The sequence below is a fragment of the Ornithodoros turicata genome, chromosome 5 (genome assembly GCF_037126465.1).
Source record: "Ornithodoros turicata isolate Travis chromosome 5, ASM3712646v1, whole genome shotgun sequence".
Lineage (NCBI taxonomy): Eukaryota > Metazoa > Arthropoda > Arachnida > Ixodida > Argasidae > Ornithodoros > Ornithodoros turicata.
Genome location: NC_088205.1, coordinates 82,539,486 through 82,565,669, shown reverse-complemented (window position 1 = coordinate 82,565,669; position 26,184 = coordinate 82,539,486). Strand labels below are relative to the sequence as shown.

Below are 26,184 nucleotides of genomic sequence, written 5' to 3'. Positions count from 1 at the left end.
AAATGGAGAAAACGGTAAGCCTAACCCCTTGGCATTTTTTTGGGCAAAAAATCGAAGGTCCTTTTTCGACCTCGGTTTTGTGTGGAGAATAAAGGGCAGGTCCTGTTGAGTAGCTGTGCATAATTTTAGGTCCGTCTGAGCACTTTTATTTTTTGGCCAAAAATGGAGAAAACGGTAAGCCTTGGCATTTTTTTGGGCAAAAAATCGAAGGTCCTTTTTCGACCTCGGTTTTGTGTGGAGAATAAAGGGCAGGTCCTGTTGAGTAGCTGTGCATAATTTTAGGTCCGTCTGAGCACTTTTATTTTTTGGCCAAAAATGGAGAAAACGGTAAGCCTAACCCCTTGGCATTTTTTAGGGCAAAAAATCGAAGGTCCTTTTTCGACCTCGGTTTTGTGTGGAGAATAAAGGGCAGGTCCTGTTGAGTAGCTGTGCATAATTTTAGGTCCGTCTGAGCACTTTTATTTTTTGGCCAAAAATGGAGAAAACGGTAAGCCTAACCCCTTGGCATTTTTTTGGGCAAAAAATCGAAGGTCCTTTTTCGACCTCGGTTTTGTGTGGAGAATAAAGGGCAGGTCCTGTTGAGTAGTTGTGCGTAATTTTAGGTCCGTCTGAGCACTTTTATTTTTTGGCCAAAAATGGAGAAAACGGTAAGCCTAACCCCTTGGCATTTTTTGGGGCAAAAAATCGAAGGTTCTTTTTCGACCTCGGTTTTGTGTGGAGAATAAAGGGCAGGTCCTGTTGAGTAGCTGTGCGTAATTTTAGGTCCGTCTGAGCACTTTTATTTTTCGGCCAAAAATGGAGAAAACGGTAAGCCTAACCCCTTGGCATTCTTTTGGGCAAAAAATCGGTTCTTTTTCGACCTCGGTTTTGTGTGGAGAATAAAGGGCAGGTCCTGTTGAGTAGCTGTGCGTAATTTTAGGTCCGTCTGAGCACTTTTATTTTTTGGCCAAAAATGGAGAAAACGGTAAGCCTAACCCCTTGGCAGTTTTTGGGGCAAAAAATCGAAGGTCCTTTTTCGACCTCGGTTTTGTGTGGAGAATAAAGGGCAGGTCCTGTTGAGTAGCTGTGCATAATTTTAGGTCCGTCTGAGCACGTTTATTTTTTGGCCAAAAATGGAGAAAACGGTAAGCCTAACCCCTTGGCATTTTTTAGGGCAAAAAATCGAAGGTCCTTTTTCGACCTCGGTTTTGTGTGGAGAATAAAGGGCAGGTCCTGTTAAGTAGCTGTGCATAATTTTAGGTCAGTCTGAGCACTTTTATTTTTTGGCCAAAAATGGAGAAAACGGTAAGCCTAACCCCTTGGCAGTTTTTTGGGCAAAAAATCGAAGGTCCTTTTTCGACCTCGGTTTTGTGTGGAGAATAAAGGGCAGGTCCTGTTGAGTAGCTGTGCATAATTTTAGGTCCGTCTGAGCACTTTTATTTTTTGGCCAAAAATGGAGAAAACGGTAAGCCTAACCCCTTGGCATTTTTTTGGGCAAAAAATCGAAGGTCCTTTTTCGACCTCGGTTTTGTGTGGAGAATAAAGGGCAGGTCCTGTTGAGTAGCTGTGCATAATTTTAGGTCCGTCTGAGCACTTTTATTTTTTGGCCAAAAATGGAGAAAACGGTAAGCCTAACCCCTTGGCATTTTTTAGGGCAAAAAATCGAAGGTCCTTTTTCGAACTCGGTTTTGTGTGGAGAATAAAGGGCAGGTCCTGTTGAGTAGCTGTGCATAATTTTAGGTCCGTCTGAGCACTTTTATTTTTTGGCCAAAAATGGAGAAAACGGTAAGCCTAACCCCTTGGCATTTTTTTGGGCAAAAAATCGAAGGTCCTTTTTCGACCTCGGTTTTGTGTGGAGAATAAAGGGCAGGTCCTGTTGAGTAGCTGTGCATAATTTTAGGTCCGTCTGAGCACTTTTATTTTTTGGCCAAAAATGGAGAAAACGGTAAGCCTAACCCCTCGGCATTTTTTTGGGCAAAAAATCGAAGGTCCTTTTTCGACCTCGGTTTTGTGTGGGGAATAAAGGGCAGGTCCTGTTGAGTAGCTGTGCATAATTTTAGGTCCGTCTGAGCACTTTTATTTTTTGGCCAAAAATGGAGAAAACGGTAAGCCTAACCCCTTGGCATTTTTTTGGGCAAAAAATCGAAGGTCCTTTTTCGACCTCGGTTTTGTGTGGAGAATAAAGGGCAGGTCCTGTTGAGTAGCTGTGCATAATTTTAGGTCCGTCTGAGCACTTTTATTTTTTGGCCAAAAATGGAGAAAACGGTAAGCCTAACCCCTTGGCATTTTTTTGGGCAAAAAATCGAAGGTTCTTTTTCGACCTCGGTTTTGTGTGGAGAATAAAGGGCAGGTCCTGTTGAGTAGCTGTGCGTAATTTTAGGTCCGTCTGAGCACTTTTATTTTTTGGCCAAAAATGGAGAAAACGGTAAGCCTAACCCCTTGGCATTTTTTTGGGCAAAAAATCGAAGGTCCTTTTTCGACCTCGGTTTTGTGTGGAGAATAAAGGGCAGGTCCTGTTGAGTAGCTGTGCATAATTTTAGGTCCGTCTGAGCACTTTTATTTTTTGGCCAAAAATGGAGAAAACGGTAAGCCTAACCCCTTGGCATTTTTTTGGGCAAAAAATCGAAGGTCCTTTTTCGACCTCGGTTTTGTGTGGAGAATAAAGGGCAGGTCCTGTTGAGTAGCTGTGCATAATTTTAGGTCCGTCTGAGCACTTTTATTTTTTGGCCAAAAATGGAGAAAACGGTAAGCCTAACCCCTTGGCATTTTTTTGGGCAAAAAATCGAAGGTCCTTTTTCGACCTCGGTTTTGTGTGGAGAATAAAGGGCAGGTCCTGTTGAGTAGCTGTGCATAATTTTAGGTCCGTCTGAGCACTTTTATTTTTTGGCCAAAAATGGAGAAAACGGTAAGCCTAACCCCTTGGCATTTTTTTGGGCAAAAAATCGAAGGTCCTTTTTCGACCTCGGTTTTGTGTGGAGAATAAAGGGCAGGTCCTGTTGAGTAGCTGTGCATAATTTTAGGTCCGTCTGAGCACTTTTATTTTTTGGCCAAAAATGGAGAAAACGGTAAGCCTAACCCCTTGGCATTTTTTTGGGCAAAAAATCGAAGGTCCTTTTTCGACCTCGGTTTTGTGTGGAGAATAAAGGGCAGGTCCTGTTGAGTAGCTGTGCATAATTTTAGGTCCGTCTGAGCACTTTTATTTTTTGGCCAAAAATGGAGAAAACGGTAAGCCTAACCCCTTGGCATTTTTTTGGGCAAAAAATCGAAGGTCCTTTTTCGACCTCGGTTTTGTGTGGAGAATAAAGGGCAGGTCCTGTTGAGTAGCTGTGCATAATTTTAGGTCCGTCTGAGCACTTTTATTTTTTGGCCAAAAAATCGAAGGTCCTTTTTCGACCTCAGTTTTGTGTGGAGAATAAAGGGCAGGTCCTGTTGAGTAGCTGTGCATAATTTTAGGTCCGTCTGAGCACTTTTATTTTTTGGCCAAAAATGGAGAAAACGGTAAGCCTAACCCCTTGGCATTTTTTAGGGCAAAAAATCGAAGGTCCTTTTTCGACCTCGGTTTTGTGTGGAGAATAAAGGGCAGGTCCTGTTGAGTAGCTGTGCATAATTTTAGGTCCGTCTGAGCACTTTTATTTTTTGGCCAAAAATGGAGAAAACGGTAAGCCTAACCCCTTGGCATTTTTTTGGGCAAAAAATCGAAGGTCCTTTTTCGACCTCGGTTTTGTGTGGAGAATAAAGGGCAGGTCCTGTTGAGTAGCTGTGCGTAATTTTAGGTCCGTCTGAGCACTTTTATTTTTTGGCCAAAAATGGAGAAAACGGTAAGCCTAACCCCTTGGCATTTTTTTGGGCAAAAAATCGAAGGTCCTTTTTCGACCTCGGTTTTGTGTGGAGAATAAAGGGCAGGTCCTGTTGAGTAGCTGTGCATAATTTTAGGTCCGTCTGAGCACTTTTATTTTTTGGCCAAAAATGGAGAAAACGGTAAGCCTAACCCCTTGGCATTTTTTTGGGCAAAAAATCGAAGGTCCTTTTTCGACCTCGGTTTTGTGTGGAGAATAAAGGGCAGGTCCTGTTGAGTAGCTGTGCATAATTTTAGGTCCGTCTGAGCACTTTTATTTTTTGGCCAAAAATGGAGAAAACGGTAAGCCTAACCCCTTGGCATTTTTTTGGGCAAAAAATCGAAGGTCCTTTTTCGACCTCGGTTTTGTGTGGAGAATAAAGGGCAGGTCCTGTTGAGTAGCTGTGCATAATTTTAGGTCCGTCTGAGCACTTTTATTTTTTGGCCAAAAATGGAGAAAACGGTAAGCCTAACCCCTTGGCATTTTTTAGGGCAAAAAATCGAAGGTCCTTTTTCGAACTCGGTTTTGTGTGGAGAATAAAGGGCAGGTCCTGTTGAGTAGCTGTGCATAATTTTAGGTCCGTCTGAGCACTTTTATTTTTTGGCCAAAAATGGAGAAAACGGTAAGCCTAACCCCTTGGCATTTTTTTGGGCAAAAAATCGAAGGTCCTTTTTCGACCTCGGTTTTGTGTGGAGAATAAAGGGCAGGTCCTGTTGAGTAGCTGTGCATAATTTTAGGTCCGTCTGAGCACTTTTATTTTTTGGCCAAAAATGGAGAAAACGGTAAGCCTAACCCCTCGGCATTTTTTTGGGCAAAAAATCGAAGGTCCTTTTTCGACCTCGGTTTTGTGTGGGGAATAAAGGGCAGGTCCTGTTGAGTAGCTGTGCATAATTTTAGGTCCGTCTGAGCACTTTTATTTTTTGGCCAAAAATGGAGAAAACGGTAAGCCTAACCCCTCGGCATTTTTTTGGGCAAAAAATCGAAGGTCCTTTTTCGACCTCGGTTTTGTGTGGAGAATAAAGGGCAGGTCCTGTTGAGTAGCTGTGCATAATTTTAGGTCCGTCTGAGCACTTTTATTTTTTGGCCAAAAATGGAGAAAACGGTAAGCCTAACCCCTTGGCATTTTTTTGGGCAAAAAATCGAAGGTTCTTTTTCGACCTCGGTTTTGTGTGGAGAATAAAGGGCAGGTCCTGTTGAGTAGCTGTGCGTAATTTTAGGTCCGTCTGAGCACTTTTATTTTTTGGCCAAAAATGGAGAAAACGGTAAGCCTAACCCCTTGGCATTTTTTTGGGCAAAAAATCGAAGGTCCTTTTTCGACCTCGGTTTTGTGTGGAGAATAAAGGGCAGGTCCTGTTGAGTAGCTGTGCATAATTTTAGGTCCGTCTGAGCACTTTTATTTTTTGGCCAAAAATGGAGAAAACGGTAAGCCTAACCCCTTGGCATTTTTTTGGGCAAAAAATCGAAGGTCCTTTTTCGACCTCGGTTTTGTGTGGAGAATAAAGGGCAGGTCCTGTTGAGTAGCTGTGCATAATTTTAGGTCCGTCTGAGCACTTTTATTTTTTGGCCAAAAATGGAGAAAACGGTAAGCCTAACCCCTTGGCATTTTTTTGGGCAAAAAATCGAAGGTCCTTTTTCGACCTCGGTTTTGTGTGGAGAATAAAGGGCAGGTCCTGTTGAGTAGCTGTGCATAATTTTAGGTCCGTCTGAGCACTTTTATTTTTTGGCCAAAAATGGAGAAAACGGTAAGCCTAACCCCTTGGCATTTTTTTGGGCAAAAAATCGAAGGTCCTTTTTCGACCTCGGTTTTGTGTGGAGAATAAAGGGCAGGTCCTGTTGAGTAGCTGTGCATAATTTTAGGTCCGTCTGAGCACTTTTATTTTTTGGCCAAAAATGGAGAAAACGGTAAGCCTAACCCCTTGGCATTTTTTTGGGCAAAAAATCGAAGGTCCTTTTTCGACCTCGGTTTTGTGTGGAGAATAAAGGGCAGGTCCTGTTGAGTAGCTGTGCATAATTTTAGGTCCGTCTGAGCACTTTTATTTTTTGGCCAAAAATGGAGAAAACGGTAAGCCTAACCCCTTGGCATTTTTTTGGGCAAAAAATCGAAGGTCCTTTTTCGACCTCGGTTTTGTGTGGAGAATAAAGGGCAGGTCCTGTTGAGTAGCTGTGCATAATTTTAGGTCCGTCTGAGCACTTTTATTTTTTGGCCAAAAATGGAGAAAACGGTAAGCCTAACCCCTTGGCATTTTTTTGGGCAAAAAATCGAAGGTCCTTTTTCGACCTCGGTTTTGTGTGGAGAATAAAGGGCAGGTCCTGTTGAGTAGCTGTGCATAATTTTAGGTCCGTCTGAGCACTTTTATTTTTTGGCCAAAAATGGAGAAAACGGTAAGCCTTGGCATTTTTTTGGGCAAAAAATCGAAGGTCCTTTTTCGACCTCGGTTTTGTGTGGAGAATAAAGGGCAGGTCCTGTTGAGTAGCTGTGCATAATTTTAGGTCCGTCTGAGCACTTTTATTTTTTGGCCAAAAATGGAGAAAACGGTAAGCCTAACCCCTTGGCATTTTTTAGGGCAAAAAATCGAAGGTCCTTTTTCGACCTCGGTTTTGTGTGGAGAATAAAGGGCAGGTCCTGTTGAGTAGCTGTGCGTAATTTTAGGTCCGTCTGAGCACTTTTATTTTTTGGCCAAAAATGGAGAAAACGGTAAGCCTAACCCCTTGGCATTTTTTTGGGCAAAAAATCGAAGGTCCTTTTTCGACCTCGGTTTTGTGTGGAGAATAAAGGGCAGGTCCTGTTGAGTAGCTGTGCATAATTTTAGGTCCGTCTGAGCACTTTTATTTTTTGGCCAAAAATGGAGAAAACGGTAAGCCTAACCCCTTGGCATTTTTTTGGGCAAAAAATCGAAGGTCCTTTTTCGACCTCGGTTTTGTGTGGAGAATAAAGGGCAGGTCCTGTTGAGTAGCTGTGCATAATTTTAGGTCCGTCTGAGCACTTTTATTTTTTGGCCAAAAATGGAGAAAACGGTAAGCCTAACCCCTTGGCATTTTTTTGGGCAAAAAATCGAAGGTCCTTTTTCGACCTCGGTTTTGTGTGGAGAATAAAGGGCAGGTCCTGTTGAGTAGCTGTGCATAATTTTAGGTCCGTCTGAGCACTTTTATTTTTTGGCCAAAAATGGAGAAAACGGTAAGCCTAACCCCTTGGCATTTTTTTGGGCAAAAAATCGAAGGTCCTTTTTCGACCTCGGTTTTGTGTGGAGAATAAAGGGCAGGTCCTGTTGAGTAGCTGTGCATAATTTTAGGTCCGTCTGAGCACTTTTATTTTTTGGCCAAAAATGGAGAAAACGGTAAGCCTAACCCCTTGGCATTTTTTTGGGCAAAAAATCGAAGGTCCTTTTTCGACCTCGGTTTTGTGTGGAGAATAAAGGGCAGGTCCTGTTGAGTAGCTGTGCATAATTTTAGGTCCGTCTGAGCACTTTTATTTTTTGGCCAAAAATGGAGAAAACGGTAAGCCTAACCCCTTGGCATTTTTTTGGGCAAAAAATCGAAGGTCCTTTTTCGACCTCGGTTTTGTGTGGAGAATAAAGGGCAGGTCCTGTTGAGTAGCTGTGCATAATTTTAGGTCCGTCTGAGCACTTTTATTTTTTGGCCAAAAATGGAGAAAACGGTAAGCCTAACCCCTTGGCATTTTTTTGGGCAAAAAATCGAAGGTCCTTTTTCGACCTCGGTTTTGTGTGGAGAATAAAGGGCAGGTCCTGTTGAGTAGCTGTGCATAATTTTAGGTCCGTCTGAGCACTTTTATTTTTTGGCCAAAAATGGAGAAAACGGTAAGCCTAACCCCTTGGCATTTTTTTGGGCAAAAAATCGAAGGTCCTTTTTCGACCTCGGTTTTGTGTGGAGAATAAAGGGCAGGTCCTGTTGAGTAGCTGTGCATAATTTTAGGTCCGTCTGAGCACTTTTATTTTTTGGCCAAAAATGGAGAAAACGGTAAGCCTAACCCCTTGGCATTTTTTTGGGCAAAAAATCGAAGGTCCTTTTTCGACCTCGGTTTTGTGTGGGGAATAAAGGGCAGGTCCTGTTGAGTAGCTGTGCATAATTTTAGGTCCGTCTGAGCACTTTTATTTTTTGGCCAAAAATGGAGAAAACGGGAAGCCTAACCCCTTGGCATTTTTTGGGGCAAAAAATCGAAGGTCCTTTTTCGAACTCGGTTTTGTGTGGAGAATAAAGGGCAGGTCCTGTTGAGTAGCTGCGCACAATTTTAGGTCCGTCTGAGCACTTTTATTTTTTGGCAAAAAATGGAGAAAACGGTAAGCCTAACCCCTTGGCATTTTTTAGGGCAAAAAATCGAAGGTTCTTTTTCGACCTCGGTTTTGTGTGGAGAATAAAGGGCAGGTCCTGTTGAGTAGCTGTGCGTAATTTTAGGTCCGTCTGAGCACTTTTATTTTTTGGCCAAAAATGGAGAAAACGGTAAGCCTAACCCCTTGGCATTTTTTGGGGCAAAAAATCGAAGGTCCTTTTTCGACCTCGGTTTTGTGTGGAGAATAAAGGGCAGGTCCTGTTGAGTAGCTGTGCATAATTTTAGGTCCGTCTGAGCACTTTTATTTTTTGGCCAAAAATGGAGAAAACGGTAAGCCCAACCCCTTGGCATTTTTTGGGGCAAAAAATCGAAGGTCCTTTTTCGACCTCGGTTTTGTGTGGAGAATAAAGGGCAGGTCCTGTTGAGTAGCTGTGCGTAATTTTAGGTCCGTCTGAGCACTTTTATTTTTTGGCCAAAAATGGAGAAAACGGTAAGCCTAACCCCTTGGCATTTTTTGGGGCAAAAAATCGAAGGTCCTTTTTCGACCTCGGTTTTGTGTGGAGAATAAAGGGCAGGTCCTGTTGAGTAGCTGTGCGTAATTTTAGGTCCGTCTGAGCACTTTTATTTTTTGGCCAAAAATGGAGAAAACGGTAAGCCTAACCCCTTGGCAGTTTTTGGGGCAAAAAATCGAAGGTCCTTTTTCGACCTCGGTTTTGTGTGGAGAATAAAGGGCAGGTCCTGTTGAGTAGCTGTGCATAATTTTAGGTCCGTCTGAGCACGTTTATTTTTTGGCCAAAAATGGAGAAAACGGTAAGCCTAACCCCTTGGCATTTTTTAGGGCAAAAAATCGAAGGTCCTTTTTCGACCTCGGTTTTGTGTGGAGAATAAAGGGCAGGTCCTGTTAAGTAGCTGTGCATAATTTTAGGTCAGTCTGAGCACTTTTATTTTTTGGCCAAAAATGGAGAAAACGGTAAGCCTAACCCCTTGGCATTTTTTTTGGGCAAAAAATCGAAGGTCCTTTTTCGAACTCGGTTTTGTGTGGAGAATAAAGGGCAGGTCCTGTTGAGTAGCTGTGCGTAATTTTAGGTCCGTCTGAGCACTTTTATTTTTTGGCCAAAAATGGAGAAAACGGTAAGCCTAACCCCTTGGCATTTTTTAGGACAAAAAATCGAAGGTCCTTTTTCGAACTCGGTTTTGTGTGGAGAATAAAGGGCAGGTCCTGTTGAGTAGCTGTGCGTAATTTCAGGTCCGTCTGAGCACTTTTATTTTTTGGCCAAAAATGGAGAAAACGGTAAGCCTAACCCCTTGGCATTTTTTTGGGCAAAAAATCGAAGGTCCTTTTTCGACCTCGGTTTTGTGTGGAGAATAAAGGGCAGGTCCTGTTGAGTAGCTGTGCATAATTTCAGGTCCGTCTGAGCACTTTTATTTTTTGGCCAAAAATGGAGAAAACGGTAAGCCTAACCCCTTGGCATTTTTTAGGGCAAAAAATCGAAGGTCCTTTTTCGACCTCGGTTTTGTGTGGAGAATAAAGGGCAGGTCCTGTTGAGTAGCTGTGCATAATTTTAGGTCAGTCTGAGCACTTTTATTTTTTGGCCAAAAATGGAGAAAACGGTAAGCCTAACCCCTTGGCATTTTTTTGGGCAAAAAATCGAAGGTCCTTTTTCGAACTCGGTTTTGTGTGGAGAATAAAGGGCAGGTCCTGTTGAGTAGCTGTGCGTAATTTTAGGTCAGTCTGAGCACTTTTATTTTTTGGCCAAAAATGGAGAAAACGGTAAGCCTAACCCCTTGGCATTTTTTAGGACAAAAAATCGAAGGTCCTTTTTCGAACTCGGTTTTGTGTGGAGAATAAAGGGCAGGTCCTGTTGAGTAGCTGTGCGTAATTTCAGGTCCGTCTGAGCACTTTTATTTTTTGGCCAAAAATGGAGAAAACGGTAAGCCTAACCCCTTGGCATTTTTTTGGGCAAAAAATCGAAGGTCCTTTTTCGACCTCGGTTTTGTGTGGAGAATAAAGGGCAGGTCCTGTTGAGTAGCTGTGCATAATTTCAGGTCCGTCTGAGCACTTTTATTTTTTGGCCAAAAATGGAGAAAACGGTAAGCCTAACCCCTTGGCATTTTTTGGGGCAAAAAATCGAAGGTCCTTTTTCGACCTCGGTTTTGTGTGGAGAATAAAGGGCAGGTCCTGTTGAGTAGCTGTGCATAATTTTAGGTCCGTCTGAGCACTTTTATTTTTTGGCCAAAAATGGAGAAAACGGTAAGCCTAACCCCTTGGCATTTTTTGGGGCAAAAAATCGAAGGTCCTTTTTCGACCTCGGTTTTGTGTGGAGAATAAAGGGCAGGTCCTGTTGAGTAGCTGTGCATAATTTTAGGTCCGTCTGAGCACTTTTATTTTTTGGCCAAAAATGGAGAAAACGGTAAGCCTAACCCCTTGGCATTTTTTGGGGCAAAAAATCGAAGGTCCTTTTTCGACCTCGGTTTTGTGTGGAGAATAAAGGGCAGGTCCTGTTGAGTAGCTGTGCGTAATTTTAGGTCCGTCTGAGCACTTTTATTTTTTGGCCAAAAATGGAGAAAACGGTAAGCCTAACCCCTTGGCATTTTTTGGGGCAAAAAATCGAAGGTCCTTTTTCGACCTCGGTTTTGTGTGGAGAATAAAGGGCAGGTCCTGTTGAGTAGCTGTGCATAATTTTAGGTCCGTCTGAGCACTTTTATTTTTTGGCCAAAAATGGAGAAAACGGTAAGCCTAACCCCTTGGCATTTTTTGGGGCAAAAAATCGAAGGTCCTTTTTCGACCTCGGTTTTGTGTGGAGAATAAAGGGCAGGTCCTGTTGAGTAGCTGTGCGTAATTTTAGGTCCGTCTGAGCACTTTTATTTTTTGGCCAAAAATGGAGAAAACGGTAAGCCTAACCCCTTGGCATTTTTTGGGGCAAAAAATCGAAGGTCCTTTTTCGACCTCGGTTTTGTGTGGAGAATAAAGGGCAGGTCCTGTTGAGTAGCTGTGCGTAATTTTAGGTCCGTCTGAGCACTTTTATTTTTTGGCCAAAAATGGAGAAAACGGTAAGCCTAACCCCTTGGCATTTTTTGGGGCAAAAAATCGAAGGTCCTTTTGCGACCTCTGAAAAATACTTACCTTGTCCTCTCGCAACCTAGCGAAGGCTTCCTGAACTAATTCAAGGACGCGTTAGAGCTCAAACAAATTTAAACAATGTCAAACAAGGACAGATCGGGCTAAATGAGACCAAACTGCCTTATTTAACGAGGCTTATTTGACGTTGATTAGACCTCAGGTTTTATAGTATCTTGTACATTTTTTATCAATATTCACTGATAAATTTGAAGTTTTACGTTTTAATGCCTGAAAAAGACACCTACCTTTTCCATTGGCCTGCCCATCTTTACTAACAAGGGTATAGTAGCCTTAGCTCTGACTGTAAATGTATAAGGGGCATGCTCTACGCATATACCTTGGGTGCAATGATTTATTGAATTATTTATTAAATAATTTATTGATGTTCCTACATGGACCGTTCCGGCGCAGCCCAGGCAGTCTTCCATTTCTGATATGAAGAAAGATACATATAAGCAGAATAAACCAGGAATGCAAAATACTTACCTGCAACTTGACTTGAATCGGAAGGCTAGTGCATACTTTTTTGAAGCGAGAAGGCGAGAAGCAGATGGGAAAATTCCTTTATTAGCCGAAGTCAATACAATTGGTAACACAAGCGTGCAAGAAACGCGAAAGTAACATTGGCATGCCCCACCTGAAACACCTTTATTGGCTGAGGACAATACAGAGAACCATGTAAGAAACGAAGAAGTAGAATGGCACATGCACCGAATTCAAAATTTTTTATTGCTCTCTTTGTAATACATAACTTGGAACCACGTGACCAAAGCATGCTTTGATTAAAAAAAATCCTGGCAAGATAAATACAGCGCAGCGCATCCCTCAAGCCAGAAGCGTATCATGCGTGCCCCGACGCATTTACATACCTTAAAACTAAGGTTCTGCGTTTTCGGTGTTTATTTAAAGGCGGATTCGGCGCAAGGTTTTTCGGTGTTTATTGATTTTCACGAAATCGGTATTTTTCGATGTGTTTCCTGGCGTGGACAGTTGTCGGCGTAGAAATCACAATGTAATTTCAGGGCTGTGCGTCTAACGCGTCTAACACCGGCTACCCCAGACCACTTAGCGCCGTAGCTGGAAAAAAAAAGAGAGAGATGGAGCAAAACCCAGTGGCTGGGGATGGGGACAAACAGAAAAAAACTAATACCGTAACGTTGGCTGTATTCGGTGTAGTCAGGTCAAGCCGGGACGAGGTTGACGTTCGAGTTCGGTCACGTGACTGTCTGTCAGTGCGAGGAGAAGCGCAAGCTGGACAGAGTCAAGAGCTTCGACCTCAGTTTCTTCATAACAGTTTGAACAGTTTCTTCCAGGCCATGAAGGGGTTATCTTAGAGACGTTGTGTCATTATAATTGTCGTTATTTGATGTAATTACATTGCAATCTCTTGCCTTTCTCATTGATGTTAATTTGGACCCCACAGTGGCAGGTTAAAAACAAGGTAGGATACCAGTAAATGTTTAACGTATCGAAGCTCATTCGACCTCCATCCTCAGATCAATCGAATGGCCTTCCTCATCATCCTCGATTGAGCTTCGAAACGTTAAACATTTACTGGTAACAATGAGAGAACTTGATGTTCTGAGGCTGGAACAACATACAAGGGACAAATACGTACAAAGCCTCAAATTGCCTCAGGAAATGAACGATGAAAGATGGAAGTCACTGAAAAGGAAGAGTGAAAGGAGGATGAGTGAGAGAGAGTGGCTGGTTTGTCCCTTCAGATGACGTACCCTGGAAGTCGCTGGGAAGGCGTGTTAGCTTAGCTCAATTGGTAGAGCCCTGGACCGGCAATCCAGAAGATGTGGGTTCGGCTGCTACAGCTGGCTAACCTTTTCAGTGACTTCCATCTTTCATCATTTACTGGTATTTTACCTCGTTTTTAACCTGTTGTGTTGCCAGTGTGGAGTCCAAATAAACACGCATAATCCGGGGCACCTTGGACTTTGAGCATCTTCACCTCTTCATTGAGCTGGCTATGTTTCCTGCGGGTGTTTTGAGCCAAGCTATTTTACTAGCAGATAATTTTAGCGGTAAATGTACTACGTAGTTGAATCAACTGGTGACACCCAGTCCCAATGAGTGATGCCCATATTCATATTTTCCTTAGATGATTCCGTGGGAGCATCGCGATGCGACTCTCGTTATGCGAGGTGTACAGACGCAGCCGACAGCTTAAAAATGTTTGAAAATTCCAACAACAAAAAATGGTATACCTATATAGGCACTGCCAAATTTTCGCAAAAATAGATGTAGAAAAGACGGAAGTTCGCTGTGAGGGGGCTTTGGTCATCGCAGACCCCAATGAGTGGCACAACTTTCCTTTCTCAGACCTTCGTTCCTGATGACCGTCTCATGCTTTTCGTGCTCACAGTCCCGCAAGTAGTCGATCACAGGGCCATTAGCTTCGGTCAACGTACGATGCTCTTCGTTTGCGTGCTTATTGTTTCAGCGCTTTGCGAAGGAACGTCAAGTCGGGACTGCTAGGTTCCACTCGTTAATCTGTTGAAATGAGAAGAGTAGTATTGCAGACTAAATGATAAAAAATGTAAAAGTGGTACACTTTCGACGACTCCGGCATTTGGAGTGTCGAGAGCCTTCAAAGCACTCCCATCCAGTGATGGCCACTAACTACTTCTACAGTAGTTTAACTATAACTACTAACTACTTTGTGATTGAGTAGTTTAACTAGTAGTTCAACTACTTTTCAGAGGAGTAGTTAAAACTACTTTTTTAACTACTGCAATGTAGTTTAACTACATCTATAACTACTTAACGTTGTCCATCAACACCAATCCCAATCTAAAGTGTTCTTGGACACCTAAATATGAACCACAAGCAATAATAAACTTTGGCTCAAGCCATTGCTACGATCGTCAAATACAAAGCTTGCGGCGGGATTCTTTCTGTGCCTACGCGATAAACTAAGTTGCAGAATTATTTCACAGCAAATCAAATGAGGCTTCACTAGACAAGCATTAAGAGTGAAGATTTAGTACACACGCACGACACAATTGCTCTGCACCTCCGTTCTCATCAAACAAGTAGCTCAAGGTAAAAATTGGAAGCACAATCGTGCCGTAAAGCTTGCGGCAAAATAGGAAGTAGTTGGCGCCTTCAGTAACCTAACTACTGTAGTTAACTACTTAAAATAGTAGTTTAACTAGTAGTTGCCACTACATTTCTGCAAGTAGTTGATAACTACTTTTTAACTACAATCAGGTAGTTTAACTAGTAGTGTAACTACATGTAGTTAACTACTGACCATCACTGCTCCCATCATAGTTTCACGCGTAATATCTGTAACTACTATATAGTTCCACGTGATAACGGTAGTTTCAGTAATGAAACTGAAAAAAAAAACATGCTAGTCCCAAAAAGAGCCATAAAATATTTTCTAGTTCAGGACAAGTGTAAAAAATCTAGCGAAAAATCCAGGTGAGGAAATGTTAAAGGACGAGAGTCCGTCGATATTTCGATTAGGGACTGTTCTTCTTCTGGGCTGGTTCGTCCTTGTTCCTTACGCAACGTAGATACATTGTCGCACGCTCTGTAGTAGTGTTTATCCATACTTGAATTTCGAAAAATACGCACACACACAAGAACTGGGTATTTTCGTATTAGCGGACATAAAATTTCTTAATTCGAAACGCCTGTAACAAATACTGCTATAACGATGCTATTACACGCAATACATTATACAGTAACGCATTATACGAATAATATTATTCAATACAATATGTACTAATAACACTACCATTCTTTAATACTACGCACAATACACGAATAATAATAAGATTATTAAAAATAATCAATACAATCTATATTGCTGAATAGTATTCAAAATAGATACTATAATACGTTAATCACAGCAGAGCTCTCAATGTCTAAAATACACCCCCTTATCTTATCATCCTCCTCCTGGAATATCTACCCGCCCGCAAAAGAAAGCGTTTACAAGCGCCATCTGGGGATGGCATCTGCAAAGAAAAAGGAGGCATCGATTATTGGTTCATCTCGCCGTTTGTCGAGAGATAATCGATAGCAATTACATTCTACGCACACCATGGATAAGAACACGTCGCGGAGAAAAGATAAGACCCACAGAGGACAAATCGAATCAACCACATACACGGAGCTGTCAGTTGATGGCGTCAAGAGACACACCATAACAAGGGGAAGAGTTTTCTTTTTTTCTTTCAGCGCGTGTTTGCACCACAACCGTGCCTGTAAGCCTACAAACGTGGGATTATGGGTAGAGGGAAAAACAGGAAGCAGTGGCCCGACTTCCCGGAGATTTGTGATACAACAAAACAACAACACAACAACAACAACGACGACGACGACACAACTGGCGGCGACATTCGAACCTGCCCTATCTTTAGAATGACATTGAGGATAATCTTTAGCATGACACTGATGTGGCACACAAATATGCCATTCGTTAATCGAAGTACTTGACTGGGCATTTAAGAGTTGTATTCATCCTTTGTGTGGCTCAGCTCAACTACGGTTTCCAAGTGTGAATGTTTTGAAGATTTTTTTTTTAATTAACCAAATTCAGAAACCAAAAAAATGCTAAATTTGGCCGCAACTCAAAAAGTACATCTAGCCAGCTTTGTTTCCAAAAGCTGTCCACCCGGAATGGGTCACATTCCGTGAGAGAAACCGATTCGAGGGGGCCTGTTTCGAATCTAAAATCAGCCGGATGTGAGAGCTGCTTCTATCAAAACGAGCCATTTTATTTCAACCAATGCCAGAGTGCCTTGGACACCTCGTGGTCAAAACAACATGACAGCTTCTAGCCTGACAGCGCCTGAGTAACTTGCTCTTTTTTTCTTTTCTTTTTCTTTTTTGTACAGTTTGGCGTGCCGCCTTTGTAATGGAAGACGATCAAAACGAAGAAATTGGCGACATGTCTGTTCCTATAGGAGAAGAAGAGGCGATTTTGTGCTTCGTCATGCCCCGCTGCCGAAGTGCCGCGCACAAGAACTCTTACTTTTGTCTGAAATGGCCCGCAAGAGTTTTCAAGCAAAGTTACAAGTTCCAAAGGGCAAAGCTTGAACAGGGATCAAGATAAAAGAATTGTTGCAAATTGTGAAGAAAGCGGCGCATACTGCCACGCCCCCTTTTCACACACTGTTGAAACAGAGGAGTGCATTGGACAAATAAACATTTGCGACGTTTACTGCGCAGTGTTCTAAAGGGATTAGAACGTTCTCACACTCGTGTAAACGGAAACGAGAAAGACTGAAAATGTGTCAGTCACTCACCGATCCAAAACTATCAGTTAAATTACACCTACAGTACGTCATTTATTTTTCATTTATAGTGATCTTCTAGGTTCCCTTGTCGATATCACTACCATGTCACGAATCATTTTGAATAAAAAAAAGAAGAAACTGGAGTCAAATGTCAGTAGCAAACGTCGGCGTTTTTCTCAGCTTGGCCCATTTAGAAAAAAAAAAGCTAGTCGTTTGTTCGTTGCTATTAGAATCTGTCAGATTTTATGTTATAATCTTTCAGCGCAATTTCGTTTTTTTTTTTTTCGTTAAGTACGTTAATTATGTTGTTCTTGACGTTAGGTTGTAACCTTCAAGCAAGTTAATGTGTTACTTATATTCGTTGTATCTTGCGACTAAGTGTAATAATTAATCCTAACGAAGGCTACACACTCTAGGCGTTGCAGAAAAGTTACTGACACTTTAGCTGTGTTATTGTAGTTATCTTTTAATTATACTTCACTTTAAATTTCTTCGAATAGCTTTACCTTCCTACTTCTTCTCCACTTTCACCCTTGAAAAGAAAAAAAGTAACGAGATGTGTCCTATTTCTCGAACAAAATATATTTGTGGAGACACGTGACGCTCAAGCGGGATAGACAAACATCGTGGATGAAAAGTTACGGTGGACTTTACCCAATTCTCTTGCTCCGATCGTTAAAGTGTCTTAATATATTTACAATATCATAAATATCGTGCTGCTCGGTATATCGTGCCCTCTTCTTTCGGTTCAGGTTCACTGTAGCGGCCCTTGAGAGAAAAACGCCGCCTCAGAGGAGGAGGGAAAGGAGGAGGAGGAATCGACCTGGATGCTACTTTACTGCTATATAAGAAAGAGATCCCTCATCTTGCCTTTAAAAGCTTTTCACCATGAAGGTAAGTCTTTTCAAGGACTTTCTCTACCCCACTTGATCAGGAAGAGACGAGAGGAATTTATTTTAGATGTGCGGCGTTGTGTACACGTATACAGCACGCGAGGAATTTAAGCGGGTCACGCGCATTTCATATTGTTGTTATACCGCTGTGCGTGGCTGTGTGTGACTAAACCAAGCATATCTGCTGTACAACGCCCCACAGCATGGCACGTAGCCCAGATTTCATTCATATTTATTGTATTATTGGGATATTCATATTAAGACACTTTTATGATCCACGCGCGAGAACCTACCGAAGTCAATGGTTACTTTCCGTTCATGGTGCCCTGTGTCCTGTCTATCCCGTTTGCGCTTGAGCTTGGGAAGGTTGTAAAAAGAAAGTTTCTTGCGTAAAAACATTGTCTTTCCGGAATAGAAAAAAAAAATCTGGTTGTTTTTCTTTTTCGGTGAATGTAAGTAAAGCACAGCAATAACCTGGTTTTCTTTTTTTCTGTTCTTTTTTTTCATTGAAGGTGAAAGTATGAAAACGTAGCAAAAATGAAACTCAATGTAACAAAAAAAGAAGAAAAACAAGAAAGCGAAATACGAGGGGCATTCAGAAGTTTCGTTTGCAAATATTCGCCACTTCTGTGTTGCTGTCATGATTGTGCTTGGGTACCTCAGTCTAGAACGGTGTTGTGACGACGATAGAGGTTTCCTACGCTGCTTTATACCCACAAATTGCGTGGTGACGACATGTTTCGTGGCGAGTCCGAGCCGGAGAGGCGAATACACACATTTTCCGTCACTGTTTTCTCTTTCTTTTTTGTTTCGCCACAAAGATTCGTTAGAAGCTCTCCGCCAACGGAAACTGCACTATCATACGGTAAAACATGTTGTACTTGGTAACCTTGGTAGGCGATTTTTCCCCAGCGGTGGTTTCTATGACTATTATGACCTTCTTTAACGTATCAAAATTGCTTGGTCCCTGGCCAAAGCCAGCACACGAATGCTCTGTCCTCAAAGCTGTTTTGACCTTTTTAGATACCATCGGACTTCGATCCTTGTTGCGTTGTTGTGATCTTTATTATTTCGTTCCCCACATCACCACCAGCACGTAGCGTATCGCCACCTTGCGGTGAAACTCCCAATTCATCATCTCAAAATAAAGTTGTCGTTTTTGTTTTAACATATAGAGCGTCTTAGGCGAAAAACATACAAAATTAAAAAGAGGCCGGGCCAAATCACTCAAGGTTCATATATTCACTCTAGCGACACGACAGCGCGTGTTGCCACTAATATCTTATGAGGAACTTAACGCAGCCTAATGCAGTCAAAGGTCAGGTTAGTGCGAATAAACACACGGACGGACGGAGTTCGCTGTCGTGTGCTCAGGCAGGCGGAACGGGCAAAATGAAAAATAGCACCGCGCATGTGGTGCTATCATCCACTTAGAAAACAAGACACGCATTTGGAGCAGGGAATATATTACGATGTGGATGAAAAGGAATGAACGCATGCAGAACAGACTTTTTGACATCTGAGGGAGCGCCATTCAGAGCAGACGACATCGTGGATGCAGACGATTCGTAATGTCGTCTGCTTTGAAAAGTTCGACAGAGCGCGCTTCGTTCACTGTCAATGGAGGACCACAAAAGGAGATGGAATATGTACACTCGAACAGTTTTCATTACTCTACGCGCCTAATTTTCACTCTAGTTGTTTTTTTCTTCCTTTTTTTTTTTTTTTTTTTATCGGTAGAGTGGGCTGATGCAGCGCACATATCAAATCGTCGCACTCAATGCGGAAGCTTTTGATGTCGGCGCATGTGGAAAAATAGAAGGGAGATTTCTATATCCGGTCTATTCCTTGTTTCGTTTAGCGCTTCTCATGCCGAATGTATGAAGGCAGCTTTTATTGACCTCGCTATCCAACTCGTGGTTGTGCAACTCTTTTCCATTTTTTTTTCTAAAATACTTGAGCAGATCTCAGTTTCCAAAAAACGCGAGGTGCTGTGCGAGCAACAGGATAAGACACTGATTTTGTGTTTTGTGAACGTATTTCTGAGGAATTTGTTCTATGAACCAGTTCCAGCCTCCAAACACGACCTACTAGATTATATACCAGACATGAAAATCTGCAACACCGATGTGGATTCCGTGCGCATATACTCCCGCTATAGATAGGCACAATCCATACATACATACATCCAGTGCCGTGTGTTATATCGGAGTCCTGCCGTTAAGAGGAGCCTAAAGAGAAGCTCGACCTGTCAGTCAAACTTGAGCCCTTTTCATTGGTTGCTGTTTTCTATCCGGGGGCCGCCATAACACCAAAATTTCCCCAACCTGGAATAACGAAGCATGAAGTTAGTGAAAATTAACTTTCATACATTACTATAATTTCATTCTGTGCGTACTATACATCCTCTTATTACTACCCGCAAAATCAACTTCAAATTTCGCTCCGCTATCATAATTGACACGAAACTGATACGTTTCGTCGCTATCGCGTTATAGACCTAGTTTAAAGTCCCGCGATCTCAAGAATATAGCGGAAAAACGCCACTGATGCGTAAAATTTGGCATTATGTTACTAAACTTTCTGTGTGCACCTCGACCCCTTTTCATCCGGGTAACGAACTCCAGGATAAGCGAATCAAGCAAAACTTCCAGGGAAAACAGAAAAATTTAGGAGACGCTCAAAAGCCGCCCTCCATCACCACCGCCGCGGCACCAGCAGCGTCAGCCAGCCCTGCCACTCAAAGAAGATGTGACGTCTTAGAAAGATGATCCAGCGCACATTTTTCATTTTCGTTCCTTTCTTCTTTTTCTTTTAATGAGCTCCGGCACATCTTCAATGGTGTCCATATCAATGCCCAGGGGATCTTTGTCCCAAGCCAAGGAACTGGAGATGCTTTCGGACGGCCTAGACACTCGACGGTTGATACAGGACACCCGTCAAATCATTGAGGAAATGGGAGTCAAACAGTACAGAAGTAAGATTGAACCCTTTTCCGGAGCAATGCGAACACAGCACATGCCAAGGACAGAGGCCTTTGACACATTTCCGAATAAGCGAATCAGAATGACGTAGGTTTTGGAACATTGGTGATTGGTCCCCGTACTTGTGAGAGAGACACTTTTATTCGTTACTTTTATTCGTTTAGAATGTTCGTTACAGCCATTGCAGTGTTTACATAAGAACGCTAGGTATTCCTGTAATGCGGTCCCAACAAGACTTGCTGTTCGGATACGGATAACGAATGAAACGAGGGAAAGATTGCAGGCTAGCTGGTATATCCGTGAAGAAGACCGAGAGACACGGACACAGAAGACGACACACGTAGGTTCTCAGACGCAGCAATAATTTATTGGTTCATCTCAACTTAAAAGCTAAAAATCTTCGAAGGGGTGCGAGAGGGATAAACGTAGTTAGTAATGCGTCTTTTATCCCCCTCGCACCCCTTCGAAGATTTTTAGCTTTTAAGTTGAGATGAACCAATAAATTATTGCTGTGTCTGAGAACTTAACGTGTGTCGTCTTCTGTGTCCGTGTCTCTCGGTCTTCTTCATGGACAGATAACAAATTCCGAATAACCGAGACAAAAGCAAATGGTAGCAGGTTCGTTCTCGGTAATGGACAACGAGCTTTCCGGATACCTGAGTTCCGGATAAGCGAGACATGACGTATACCCTTTCCCATTTTCGATTCCATCTGCTCGTGTTGCGTAATTTAACAAAAAAAAAATCATTCCGGGAGACGTCTGTGTTCCAAAAGCTGTTCTGCCGTTTTGCGTCTTCCCGTCATGTCCCTCTCTATCTGGATGTTATGCCATAAAAGTGGCTGCAAATTCCTCTTTTTTTATGCATAGAGATACCCGTTTCAATCCAATCCAATCAAAATTCCCGAACGTGGTGGCGTCCAGTAAATAAGCGCGAAATATAACTCTGGATAGCCCGTAAAAATACCGAAATGCACGTCGACTGGTGATTGGCAAGTCAGATGTAGGCAAGTCCCATTAGTGGCCAATTTTTTGTGCTCGAATCTGGCCGCAAAGGTACGGTAGACGATAAAACACGCAAGTCCCTTAAGTGGAGGAGCGCTTCTTTCCTCCACCCACTGGATTCGAGGCGGAGCCTCAAGTCGAGGACCGTCTAAGAATACGGATATAAGCGTCGATCGATGAGCCCGTCTTGAATGATGACTTCAGCCCGTAGGTTAGCTAGTCAGTAGTTAGTTAGTTAGTTAGTAATGCAAAGTAAACCTTTGATATTTTCGTAACATCTCCATTTTTTCTTTTACAAATCAAATCAAATCAGATTTCAGCAACCCACCATGGGTGGTACCTGCATTGAATTTTATGTTGTGATTCAGACCGTGTAATAGGCCATGAAACATCGCGTCAGGGCTCACAGCGTGCTGCAGCTTTGGTCGCAGTGGTTTATCAGTGGTTTTCAGTGTCACCAGAACCCCAAAAATTTTTGGAGACACCTCCATTTTTTTTCTTTTTTTTTTTTCTGTACGGCATCGCTGTAATGATGACCCCCCAAATTTTTTTGCTACCCTACCCCCATGTCTGTGATTCTGGATAAACTACTGCCCCGGCATCTTCTCAATGCTGAAGGGTGAAGGGGTGGTGAAGGGGTGGTGAAGGGCCCATTGTCTAACGACTGCCGTCCTTCAATATTTGCCGAATAGAGGTGTACGTTTTTGTCGTAGCGGGTCAAAGCGTTTCATGGCCCATCGGCTATACTCCGAAGCGGCTGGGATTGTCTCTGCAGGATGTGCATCGCGATCGAAATATGTCTTTCGGAAAAGCAGACGACAGCACAGGGTATGCAGACCTCTGCTGCTCTCAAGGAGGGGTAATGATGATGACTGCAGTGTATAACGTTTGCATATGTCCCGTCGGACATGCACAACTTGTACAAAACTCCCAACGTATCAGCTTCGGTACGAACAGCAATCAATCGCGTAATAAATAGGTCGATGATCTGCACGTCAGCCAAGCTCGAAATTGCAACTTTCCCGCTATACATGTAGCCTGCAAAGCGGACAGTAGCACGGCAGCTGTGATACGACACACTGAAACAAAACGCACCGCACGATGTGATTGCCATTTAACGAAGCGCTATATTTAGTAGTCCATTAGGAGACGGTACCATAAGTCATACACGGCTGCCAGATTTCAAGCGTCATCTGCAATTCGCGGCCAGGCAACGAAATGGCCTCTCTCTCTCTGTGAAATGGGTCGCGTGCCTTCTTCCGAACTGCCGGAGTTCAGCCGAACGCAAACTCCGCCTTCCTTCCATCACGACGCGGTAACCTCACCAGGTTCGAGAAAGTTGAGGTCACTCACCGGGATCATCTCGCGCCGTGATACAGGGCCACATATTTGATACAGGGTGGTCTCTCTGAAGTTTGCGTATAGCCCATAATTATCGAACAGAATCAAAACCTGTGTAAATCGGGAATCATGTGTAAATCGGAAAGTTTCGCTACGTTCGAAATAAATAGAATAGCTTCAATATCCGAGCCTTTCACACAACTTTCAAGAAGACATGGGTAACTGACATCAAGTGGCGAACTGTGGCCGAGTGGAAGCACGCTATCGGTTTACTGTTTAAGGAATGAAAGGCGAGTAAATGCGACCTTCAAAAACTACATGTTAGCACAGTTATCGTCGCTTTATCGACCCTCCGCCTAAGGACATTGAACAGGAGTGCTGGAACTCAACCCATATTTTTTTTTAATTTTTCTATCAATCAACCAATCAGTTATCTTCCCCCCTCGTCGTACAGAACAGTAAAGCAACGTTTGGAAACTGACGCGCGCAAAAATATGGCACACTCTCGTTAGTTGGTAGCGCTCGCATGATGCCCACATGAGCAGAGTGTCTTTTTCAATTTTTCTTGTTTTCATTTATTTATTTTTCTTTTTGTTATTTCCTTTTCTCTTGTTTATATTTTTCCTTTCTTTTTCTTCTTTGTTTTAGGGAATAGCAAGCCGGCGTGCTGCATAGCTGACCTTTCCCCTTTCTTTTTTCTTATTTTTTTTCGCCAATAAATCCCCCCCCCCCCCACACACACACATGAGGTAGGCAAACAACGGCAAGCCACAACCACCACCAAGACTGGCAACTAATTACATTTACAAGTTACTTTTCCAAAAGAGTATCTCGTTGCTACCGTTTACAATTTTTTTTTTTTTTTAAGTTGCTACTCAACACTGCTTCCAAACGGTATTCAGTTTCCCGTTGCTCTTGTCCGACATTTCTGCAGGGACATAGAATTCGCGTCAAGAAGTCCGATGGCAGACATGACAGCCCGAGGAGTATGCCAGTAGTCTGAATTTCGATCCAAGTTCGTGATGGTAAAATTGGAACATAATTCTGTCCTCTTGAACTTCTTAATACCACTGTCACACGGGCAGTCTTCGACGACCATTGAAAATACAGGTAGCACTCCCTAGCGTGTAATGTGTCGACCTATCAGGAAACATTGGATCCAATGCCCGTTGAGAAGTTGACGCGTTACCCGCTTGATGGCACTACGCGCATTTTCAATGGTCGTTGCTGTCAATGGTCATTGGAGACTGCCCGTGTGACAGGGTTATTAGTCATTAGCGGTTTTATGCATTTATGCGTAAGTTTGATAGTTGGCGATGAAGGAGAGCTTGCAACGAAGTCTTTTTTTTTTTTTTCATGATGAAGATTGGGAAGGAAATCATGGTTCTCCGCAACTTGAATGTGTGTGGAATGATGATGGCTGTCCCTCACACCATGTATGCGTCAACGCACGTGTACGGCATTGCGTAGACGGCGTCGCAATTATGAAATATAAATGCGGCCTATGATGCGTTCGCAGAATCAGTACCTCACACACCTGTTGCAGTGACAGCTGAGTTGCTGAAACATAACACGGCTTCGACGAGCGAAGCAAACTATATAAGGAGCCCTACGTGTATGCCAACTTATCTGTACGCTGTGATAAACGTAAATCAGGCACAAAACAATTGGCGGTCATCGATGATGCTCAGGAGGAGGTATCCTAATTGAAAAGTATAAACTGTGGAACTTACTTCAAGAACGACTTCGAAGGACGTATTAAATTCTTCACATTCGTTTGATTCAGTTCTTCATATTATTCTTCAGTTCCTATAGGTGCTTCATTTCATCCTTCTTTCGTCTCGTTGAAAATTTGCTCCATGCACTCAAAGCTTTTTCGGCGAGTCGTCTTCAAAAACGATTCCTACATCTACCAGAGTTCGTTGGCGAAAACCTCAAAGACCCTGGTACCGAGATTAAACATCGTAACAGCGCACGAGGCAAGGTCGAAGGAAGAACGGAGACACACGACTCGAGAAGTGACACGTGTTTATAAATGTAATACAATTCCCTCTCTCCACTTCTTTTTGTAGATAACAAAGCTATAAGGAAGCGATGACAAATATTCAGTCTCTTCGGGCAGCAACGAGATAGACGGCCTTCTGATAGTTATAAGTGGCTCTGTGTGTACAGCATGGGCTTCTAAAATTTCTTTTCTTGTTTGTGTGTTTGCTTTGTGTAAAATTATTGTATTCTCCCAGTGAATCACCCCAGGGCATAGTCACGATTTATTTGTTGTTGTTGCTGAGCGCTCTCTGCCTCGTGCGCTCTTACGATGTTTCATCTTAGTACGTACAAATAACCCGTTTAGAACTGTCGTCCCTGGTACCGGCCCATGACGTCATACTGGCCCTCTTTCCTGTTTTCCTCTTTCCATATGTCCACGTTTGTACACTGCTAAAAGCTACGGTTGGTTCGCGGTAGTAACGCCAATTAGAAAAAAAAAGCGTACCTTTAAGAAACGGAAAAAAAAGAAAAGAAAATGAAGTTCAAGCTTGCAAAGCAGTTAGCATTTCCCCCAGTTGAAACATTTGTACGTGGGAGTCGAGTATGCTTATAAAAGAATGTTGTTGGAACGTCAGGCATGTCTACAATTGATTCAAAATGGAAGTCGACGAAAGGAAACCATCCACGGCGCAAAAAATCCTCAAACTCCGACATCCGGTCAGAGATGCTACCGGTTATCCCATGCTATACCTTCTCGTCAACATCTCGAGTCCGGCTTCAAAACGCGAGGATATCTCGACACATTCTCCCTTACATTGCTGCCAGTCGCTCTCACATTCGCGCACGTGCCTTTAGTGCCTCTTCGTCAGCTACATTTCGTTAATCGAAGCATGCAACTGCCAACTGGGTGTTGCAAGGCTTACAGCCCTAGTCTTAAACAATCCTCCACTTGACACACTGCCTCGACTCCAGTGAGAGGCGGAAACAAGCGCTCTTCGACTTGAGGAGCCGTTGGGTTTCGAGTAGGGCTCCCTATATAGCGCCAAGCATACACCGGCGTCACCGTTTAGAGCATTTCCTCCGCTCAGGGGCTTATCGAGTAAAGGTTGATTTTTGAAGCAGAAAACCGAGGAGCAGCTCGAGTCGAGGATCGTTTAAGGAAACGGCCCTTCATGTTGCAGTTTGTGCTATTCTATCGTTAAATTGCCTCATCTTTCCCCGCAGTTCCTCGTGACCCTGTTGACCTTGACGGTCGCTACAGAAGCGTACCAGGATACCACGTGGCGTCCCAAACCATGGCGCGGAGCCCAAGCACGGGGCAACCCTACACACGGTGCTACACTCGCTAAAGCAATTCTCCTGCACGTCCCCGTCCATACCCATTATGAATCGGACGACTCAAAACGAGATCACCCGTCCTCTGTACCACAGTCACCTTCTGAAGAGAACAAGCGTGTAGTCCTGATCAGAGTCCCCGAGGAGATTCAACACG

The 26,184-nt window shown here is 43.0% G+C and overlaps 1 long non-coding RNA gene across 1 annotated transcript; it reads right to left on the bottom strand.

Moving 5' to 3' along the window:
* Nucleotides 1–14,969: 14,969 nt before the first annotated feature.
* Nucleotides 14,970–24,683, bottom strand: LOC135396259 (uncharacterized). Its single transcript, XR_010423360.1, has 3 exons — nt 24,440–24,683; nt 19,565–19,705; nt 14,970–15,201 (listed from the first exon to the last, which is right to left on the bottom strand). It is a non-coding gene; the product is annotated as an uncharacterized LOC135396259 (long non-coding RNA).
* Between the last annotated feature and the right edge of the window lie 1,501 nt (nt 24,684–26,184).